The following is a 10,369-nucleotide window of genomic DNA, read 5'->3' on the forward strand; positions in this document are numbered from 1 at the left end:
GGAAGATCCCACATGCCGCGGAGCGGCTGGGCCCGTGAGCCATGGCCACTGAGCCTGCGCGTCCGGAGCCTGTGCTCCACAAATGGGAGAGGCCACAACAGTGAGAGGCCCGCATAACGCAAGAAAAAAAAAAAAAAAAAAAAAAAACTTATACTTTAATACCATCACCAAAATGAAAAAACTGAAAAAAAAAAAAAAAATGGCCACTGTTAACCCTTTTCCCCAATAACTGCAGCACTATTTCTTTGTTTCTTACTTCAGCAAATTTCCTCACAGAATTATCTACATTTGTCCTCAAATTCTTCTCTACCAGTTCTCTTTTAAACCCACTTTAATCAGTATTTCACAGTAACTATTCCACAAAAACCGTCCTTGTCAAGATCACCAAGATGGAGATATTTGATCCAACTCTTGAAGGAGGCAACGGAGAAAATTACTCAAAACTACTGCCTTAGAGAAAGAAAGGGAGACAGTGAGACTCCATATAGTAGAAGACATGTTCAGAATGGAAAAGGTGTCAGATGGAGGAAGCATTTTATGTTATGAAGATATTGTCAACTCTACCCTGCCCTTAGAGAATTTGGAACAGAGCAGTGATATGGTAAGGAGATTAACCTGGCTATGGTACTGGTACTGACAACAGACAGAAACGGAGATGGCTAGAGGCAGGGGAACCAGTTGGGAGGCCATGGAATAACAAGGAACTAGATAAAATTGCCTTTGGTCCCAGTGGTTTGGAGTGGATGCGGGTAGTAAATCCTTGAGGGAAATTGGATGTATTTTTCAAGGTTGAGGCAACAGGATTTGCTGAAGAAATTGACATAGAGTGTGAGAAAATGAATCAAGGACAATTCAAAGATTTCCTTGTTATCAATGGAGAATATGGTATTTCCATTTTCAGTCCTACAAGGGGATTGGATTTACGGGGAGACTTCAGTGTAGGAAATGTGAAGACAAGCACAATGTGAAGTGGGAGGTAACTTTTCCTTAGTTAGGAGAAATTGAAGCATGTTTCATGCTGAGGCTAAGGATCCAGTTAAAAAGGAAAAAAAAAAAAAGGATCAGAAGAAAGGTGGGAAAATTGCCTGAGAAATATCCCTGTGGAGGAAAGTACAGATGGGATAATGCATAAGTGTGGATTTTGGAGTTGAAGAAGCACATGGAAACTCAGCAGGGAGACGTGTTTTCACCTTAATTGCTCTTTCAGGAGCACCTTTCTTGAAACGTCCTTATTGAAATATCTTCCTAATGCTTTTCATTGTTGAGGTATATGTTACATACTTTGAAACGAACAGATATTAAATATAAGTACTATAGGTTTTGGCAAATGTATACATCCATGTAAAGTGTGCTTTTATTAAAATATAGACATAACTCCCTTTGTCTCAGTTTCCAATCAACAACATCCCCATTCTCACCAAATCCCTGGGAGCAACTTCTCTTCTGCTTTCTTTCACCATAAAACAGCTTTATCAGTTTTAAACTTGATAAATGAAATGATAAAATATGAACTCTTCTGCTTGTGGTGTCTTTTGTGAAACTTAATGCCTTGGGATTTATACATGTTAAATGAATCAGTAATTTGTCTTTTTTATTCCAGAGTTGTAGTACATTGTATGAACATACACATTTTATTTATCTACACCTGATGAGAAATATTTGGGTTGTCTTCTGTTTTTTGGTGAATATGAATGAATTTGCTAGAAACATTATTGTAAAATTCTTTATATTGGCATATAATTTCATTTCCCTGGATTAAATGCTTAGTCGTAGAAAGGTTGAATTATAGGAAAGGTATATTTTTAGCTTTATAATAAATTACCATATTGTTTGCTAAAATGATTGTTTTACACTCGCCCTAGCAATGTAGAGTTCTGGTTGTTACATTCCTCACCATCCCTCAGTTGGATGTGTTGCTCTATCTTGTTATAAATTTAATTGCATTTCACTGAAGATGTTGAATACTTTTTCATATGCTTGTTTAACTATTTGCCATTTTCCTCTGTGAAGTGTTTCTTAAGGTCATTTTAATTGTTGTTGTTCATTTCCTGGTTTGTCTCTAACACTGGAGTTCTTTTTTTTAATACATAATACATATTTGGGGATTCAGACATATGTATTATAAACATTTCTCCCAGTCTATTGCTTGCCTATTCATTTTTAAAATGTTTTTCAAAATGCAGATGTTTGAATTTTGATAAAGTCTGATTTTGCTCCTCTAGGATGATAAAGTAATCTTCTATGACTATGGCCGATAGAGGAGGAAGGAATGTCACTGGGGCTGTTTTGCATGGGAGGTGCAGGAGCTGTGGCCACCTCCTGCTATCATATCATGGTCAGAGCAATCTGGCAGTGGGATGAACTTGAGGTGTTGGTAACATTTCGGGAAAGCTTCAGCAAGGTGTTTTCCTGTGGAGGAAGGCTCCAGTTGCAGTTCTAAAAAACCAAAGGTCCAATGCCTCTCCCCCATCCCCAGCTCCCACAGACTAAGGTGCCTGCCCCTAGGTGCCTGGTTGTTCTCTTCCTCAACCTCAGAGATTCAGTTCCTTGTGCCTGGACCGTTCTTTTGTTCAATCTCCTTTTTAGTGACCCCAAACTTAAACTCAAACATCATTTACTCCAGAAAACTTTTCCTTGACCTTCCCCCACACCACAAGAAATCCCCCCCAACTTCCAACACCATCATTTAATCCTCTTTAACATTTGACACTTCTCATTATCTTTTTAAAAAAATAATGTCTCTACTCTCTCTATTCTGTTTCAGAATCATGTCAATTTGTTTTTCACTGTGCTCCCAAACCGAAGCAGCATTCCACTTTCATTCTTTTCTAACTTTCATTCTCGTTAAAAAATCAACTCTTTTCAAAGTCCATTTGTGTAAATGTTTTAGAGATACTTCCTTTTAACTGAAAATATGGTATAGGAAACTACGAGACTTCAACAAATAAAGGGTCCTGAACCACGAAAAGCCACAACAGAACAGGTAAATAACTTATTTCTACATTTTAGTAATTTAAATGAAAATGAGGGAAAATTCAGTTATTATTTTATTAGACGTATTTATGAATTTTTAGTCATGTCAAAATACACGAACATATTAGTAGCTTTGTAAAATGTCTTATCATAGATTTCATTTTTCTTAATTTAACTTTATAATTATGTTATTTAAAAAGAAGTACACACAAACACTCATACCCTTACACACACACACACACACACATTTTGCACAATATTTTCTCCAGACAGACACTTTTCTGATTCCAAAAAGCAGTGTGCACTGAATTAATTCAAATTAAATCTGAGATAAATCAAATAGCATCATTAGATTTAGTAACTAAAACAGTGAGAAACATTTTCAATTATCCCAAAGTTCCATTCGCTCTAAAATGTAGAAGATGCAACGTGACACAAAATTATCATTGTAAATGAAGAATCTGTACAGAATGTTAATATGTTACTTCTACCTACAAAGCTACCAAACTCCAGTCTGTCATGTACAGAGCCTTGAAGTCATCACCCCCATCCTCACAACAACAAAAAAATGCTGAACAAACTGAAAATCAACAACTCTCCTTGGATCCATCAGAGAACTGAGGCTCCAGGGCAAACTTATGCCATAAAAACTGGAGAGATAAACAGGCATATATAGAGAATCAAAGCTTATGGGAGGAGTAGCCCAGATGCAGAAGCCCAAAGCTGGAGCCAATATCAGTAGGAACATTTTAAACTTTAAGTAATAAATTGCTGGAGGTGTAGTACAGACTAGCTTGTGACTTAAAAACTTTGAAGGAGCCCAGTCTTAGGGATGCCCCCCCAATTTTGTAAGGAGGGCTACCAGATTCTCACTTTCAACACTTGAAATAAATCTCCTCCTGGTTCCAGCAGAGAGAAGGGGAAAGCAGTCACCATTCTGAAGTAGTATTATGCTCTCTGTTTTTCTTAACAAGGTCTGCCCTTTAAGGAAAGTATTTTACAAGAACTTGATCAACCGAGATTTTCCCACAGTCTACCCAACCCGTGGGAATAGAAAAATCCAACTCCAGCCTTTGATATGGAAGAAGGAAAATACCCAGCTCAGGTTCAATGAAAGACATGTGCCTAATCATAGAACCGTAGAGCACTTCGCCTGTCCTAACACTTTACCAACATAACAGTAAGGATCTTATATAACAACAGGGGATTACAGATTTAAAAAAAGAAAAAAAAGGCCTGCAAGTCTCAGACCCTATTTGAGGATTCTCTAGGAAATCCAAAGAAAACAAGAGAGATAAAAACAAAGATATCAGAGGAAATTTTAGCCTCTGACACCTATAGGTAAAGCAAACAGTAAACATATCCAAACTCCTAGCCAGTTAATCATAAACATCTCACATAAAAGACCTATCTACTTCAATTCTTTTACTGGAAACATCACCTCTGGCTTTCAACAAAAAATAACAAGGCATGCTAAAACACAAAAATACAGTCTGAAGAAACAAAGCAAGCATCAGAACAAAATTCAAATATGGCAAAAGTTCTTGGAACTATCAGAATAGGAAGACTATGATTAATAAATAGACTATGATTAATATGTTAAGGGCTGTACTGAAAAAGTAGACACCATGTAAGATCAAATGAGTAATGTAAGCACGGAGATTAAAATATTAAGAATCAAATTGATATGCTAGAAATAAAAAACATCCTAACAGTCAAAAAGGAATACCTTTGATAGGCTAATCAGTAGACTGGATAAGGCCAAGGAAATAAGCAGTGAGCTTGAGGATATATCCATAGAGATTTCCAAAGTTAAAAATGCAAAGACAAAAATAAAAAGGAAAATATGGAACTGAATATCCAAGAACATTGGGACAACTACAAAAGATGTAACATATCTGATAAAAGGCTTGTATCGAAAATATATGAAGAACTCTTAAAACTCAAGAGTAAGAAAGCAAACAACCCCTATTAAACATAGGCAAAATACATGAACAGACACATTATTCAAGAAGATAAACAGATGGAAAATAAGCAAAGGAAAAGACGTTCAAAGTCATATGTGATTAGGGAACTGCTAATTAAAACAATACGATACCACTACACAAGTATTAACCTGGCCATAAAACAAACAAACAAACAAAAACCTGAAAATACCAATTGCTGGTGAATTTGCAGAGCAGTAGGAATAATTCATTGCTGGTGAGAATGCAAATTGGTACAGCCTATTTGGAATACAATTTAACAGTCTCTTATACAGCTAAACATAAGCTAAACATACAATTTAGCAATCACCGTCATAGGTGTTTACAAATGAGTTGAAAATTTATGTCCTCACAAAAACCTACCCGTGAATGTTTCTAAAATCTTTATTGATAATTGCCAAAAGTTGGAAGCAACCAAGATATCCTTCAATAGATGAATGGATAAACAAACTGTGGTACATTCATACAAAGAAATATTATCCAGTAACCAAGAGAAATGAGCTATTAAGCCACTCACACAGATATGTACACAATTGGTGGAAACTTAAATGCTTATGGCTAAGAGAAAGAAACCACCTTGAAAAGACTACATACTGAATGATTTCAACCACATGACATTCTGGAAAAGGCAAAACTGCAAAAGATGAGTGGTTGCCAAGGACTGTGGCGGGGGGGGGGGAGAGAAGGATTAAGAAGCATAGAGTAGGGAATTTTTAGGACTGTGAAACTTTTATGTGTGATACTATGATGGTGGATTCAGGACATTATGCATATGACAAAACTCATAGAATTGATCAATATAAAAAGTAAATTCCAATGTAAACTATATAATTTAATTAATAAAGTATTAGTGCTGGTTTATCAATTATAACAAGCATACCATACCAATGCAATATGTAAATAGTAGGGGATACTATGGGTAGGAGTATTGGGAGTATATGAGAAGTATTTGTACATACTGTTAACTTTTCTGTAAACCTTAAACTTCTCTGGGAAATAAAGTCTATTAATTTTTTTAAAAATGAAAAAAAAGTGACTTAAGAGAAGCTGTAGAATATTTTGTTTTTACTTCAAGAGGATAAGGAAATGAAGAGAAACTCATTTGGCATTACTAAGACACAGGAATTGATTTTATTATCATGACTCTCTTTCCCCCAAAATTGATAAAATTACATGGATAGACATAAGGTTTTCTTTTCCAATCAGAGAATACTCTTTACTCAAATTTTTAACAAAAGTTTAATCAAAACATATCTATTTCTAATTTTAATTTCTGTTGTTAAATAAGTAAGAATAAAACAAATATCTTAATTAGGGTGTATTAAATTTTTCATGTGCTAACTTTCCCATTCAGTATTCCTGAGCAATATTACATGATAAAAATACAGGTGGAAATGAGTTAGTGATAGATATTTAATTTTCAGTTATTATTAATATAGATATATATTTATGCATTTTAAGTTAATTTTAATGTTATTTCAATATATAAAATATAATAAATATTTTAATATATATTATTTAAATATATATGTATTAATGTTAAGGTGATATTTATTTGCATTTTACTTAAAAATGGTCTCTGTGCTATCTTAATTTTTTGATGTTTGTAAGGATTAAATTTAGAAATAGTGTTTCTTCAACTTCTGTCAACTTTTAAGCTGTTTTTTCTTACAGGGTGGCTAGACATACATCCATATATTCAGGGTTATTAATTGTGCTGGTGAGATATTTTAAATGCCTAACTTTTTGTTTATTTGTGGTGTGAGATAGAGTTAGCAAATGGATATATAAATGATCCATTACAAATTATTAAAAAGAGAATTATTTCACCACTTTCCTATAGTATAACCTTTTCGTCATTCAAGGACTCTATACTTATGGGTGATTTTTTGGGTTGTTTATTTTACTTCAGTGGTTTTTTTTCTTTCTCTTCCAGTTCTAACATCACTCTATCTTAATTTTTATAACTTTAAAAGAAGTCTTGGTGTCTGATAGAGAAATCACTCATCCCCATTTTCTTCACTTCAAAACTCTTTTCTATCCTCGACTATTGATTTCAATATAACAAATTTGTTAAATTTCACACAAAAAATTTTAGACTATATTGAAACTCAAATTCAATTTAGTGGGTTTTTTAATGAAAAAATGAGTGTGTATTTCTTCCTTTTCAGGTCTTATACCTATTATTTCCCTTTTCATGACATATTGCACTATTTAAGACCTCCAACCCAATGTTGAATAGAAATATTGCTGGCAGATGTCCATGTCTTGTTCACATCTCAAAATGAAAGTTCAAATATTTTTATTAACAAGTATGATATTTTCTCTAGCTATGTTGTAGATCCACTTAGTAGTTGCAATTGCTAGGCATTCACAGAATTGTATCCTCTCTTCTAACTGGGCACAAATCTGCTGTACATTTACCAGTTTCAATTAACCTTAGGAGAGACTGACTTACGTATAAATAGTTATAGGAATAAGTGATGTGCTCCACTCTGGCTTAGTACATAAAAGCTACACAATCAATTTTTTTTTCTACCTATTGTAGTTGAAAGTAAAGTCTATAGAGTATATTTGAGAAATATAATAAAAGAGAACTTGTTTCCTGTATCTCTACTTTGAGAAGAGCTTCCTAGATCGATCCTTTAATAAGGAGCCTATATACTGAACTATTGTATAGTCAAGAAAAATTATATACTGTGATCACTTAAATTTGGGAATCATATGATAAAGCAGTTAACTTACCCTAATTAATACATCTCTATCAATGCAAAAAAGTCCCCTTCTGTTACTGGTTTGCTAATAGGTTTTATTAAGAATGGATATTGCATTTCATCACTAACTTATTCTGCATCTATTGAGATTATCATATAAATTTTCTCTTTTAATGGTTAACATGATGGACTACCAACATTGATTTTCTAAAGCTAAAATAATATTAAATATTTGCTCTAAACCGAACTTGATCTTCATAATATGTATATGATATACATAGTATATTTTTCTTGGACATACTTTCTTGGTTTGTTTAATTTTCATTTCTTATGCTGTTCCAGTAATAAGGTGTTCTAAGTTATAAATGATTTGGGGGAAAGGTATACACAATTTAAATTGGGATATATGTTTGGAGCTATTAATTAAAAGTTTGTGTATACTCACCAGAAAAATCTATCTGTGCCAATTTTATATTTGAGAAATCATTTGGTTATTGATAATAATTCTTTGGTATTCATATTCATGTTTCCTATTTCTTCTTGTGTAATCTTTGACAAGTTTCATTGTCCTGTGAAATTTTATCTTTCATATATATTTCAAATTATATGTATATCATATGTATTTCATATTATTTGGAATATAATTATTTATAGTATCTACTTTTTCATTGTATAAGTGGTACGTAATGCACATATTTAACCATTATGTATAAAAACTTGCACCATCACATAGAACAGAATATGTATTTTATTTTAGTATTGCAGCAAGCTCTTTCATGGCCCTTACTAGGTAAAAAATCTTTGGATATCTAGAAATATAGATTTATTTTTCACAGTTTTGAACTTCATACAATGAACTCATACATGTGCCTTTTGGGTTTATCTTCCTTTACTCAATATTATGTCTGTAAGATTATTCATATTCTTGAGCATAGCAGTCATTCACACTTTTTTATTGTTGCATAATTTTTCATGGAATAAATTTATCATAATATATGTTAGTTTAAAGACCTTATCTGAAACCTCTGTTAACTGGATTGCTGTGGGTCTGTTTCTATTGCCTTTTGTTTCACTTGACTTTTGCACACATTTTCCAGTTTTCTGCCCTTGCATGGTTATATTTGAGAGAGTATTTGTATGAAGTTTCTTCTCAGTTTGATGTTTAACTAAGTAACTATATTCCTTATTTTCTTCCTCTTTCACTTTCTTTCTTATTTTCTTTCCTTCCTACCTTTTTGTTTTGTTTTTTCCAGATTTCAAAATGCTATTTGAGATACCTGGCAAAATATGTACAATAGGAAAGGCTCATAAAGCCATATGGACATCAAGGGAAATAAAAGTTACAATTAAGGACTAAAATAAACTGAAAGATTATGTTTATAATTATGGTAAAACATGGATTTATTTGATGGGACTGTCTCAAGGGTCCAGGAATAACTGAATTTTACCTAAGATCAGAGTAACACTATCTAAAAAATTAACAAGAAGAAAAATAAGAATATACAGAGTATTATTGCCATAATCTAATCTTACATATTAGCATTTTTCTCTGGACGGCTAATCTAATGCACAATCCTACTAATCAATACAAGTGAAAGTGAAATTAGATACACTGACTGAAACAAAATGTTTTAAGGATCAATAATATGATCCAGTAACTCTGGAAGTTTGAAGGTTGGCCTACATTTATTACTTTACTATTGAAATGTATCTGGTTTTATATAGTACTAGATCTGACATAATTTTGCTTATATTTGGTGTGTTGATTTGAATCTTCAGAACATGAAAAATGCATTATTATCATCCAGTTCAATAGCAAAAAACCAAGCAATCCTATTAAAAAATGGGTGGAGGATCTGAATAAATATTGTTCCAAAAAAAACATATGGATGGGAAAGGGGTACATGAAATGGTGCTTGACATCACTAATCAGTGGAGAAATGCAAGTCAAAACCACAGTGAGATATTACCTCACACAGTCAGAATGACTATAAGCAAAAAGACAAGAGAGGATGTAGACAAAAGGAAACCCTTGTGCACTCTCTTGGAAATCTAATTGTTGCAGCCACTGTGGAAAACAGTATGACAGTTCCTCACAACATGAAAACCAGAGCTGCCATATGACTCAGAAATCCCACTTTGGGGTATTTATCTGAGGAAAAGAAAAACATTAATTTGAGAAAGATAGCTACACCCTCATGTTCATTGGAACATTATTTACAATAGACAAGACATGGAAGAAACCTAAATGTTCATCAATGGATGAATGGATACAAAAATGTGGTATACATATATACAATGTCATATTTTTCTACCATTAAAGAAAAAGGAAGTCTTGACATTTGTGACAAAAATGGATGTACCTTGAGGGCATTACACTGAGTGAACTAAGTCAGACGGAGAAAGGGAAGTACTGTATGATCTCATATGGGGAATCTAAAAACAAACAAACAAACTCATAAATACAGAGAACAAATTAGTGGTTGTCAGGGGTGGGAGGTAAACACAATGGGTGAAGGTGGTAGATGAAAACACTCATTATAACCAAACCTCTTGGCTTTGTTCATATTATCTAATATGTTGCTCTTGCAAAGTTATATCTGACAATGACCTAAACATTAGTATGAGACTTGTTCCCAGTTTGAAATTGAATTAAGTAATCTTAAACCTCCCTGTAAAAGAAAAGGACAATATGCT

Source organism: Lipotes vexillifer, unplaced genomic scaffold (assembly GCF_000442215.2).
Source record: "Lipotes vexillifer unplaced genomic scaffold, Lipotes_vexillifer_v1.1 scaffold396, whole genome shotgun sequence".
Lineage (NCBI taxonomy): Eukaryota > Metazoa > Chordata > Mammalia > Artiodactyla > Lipotidae > Lipotes > Lipotes vexillifer.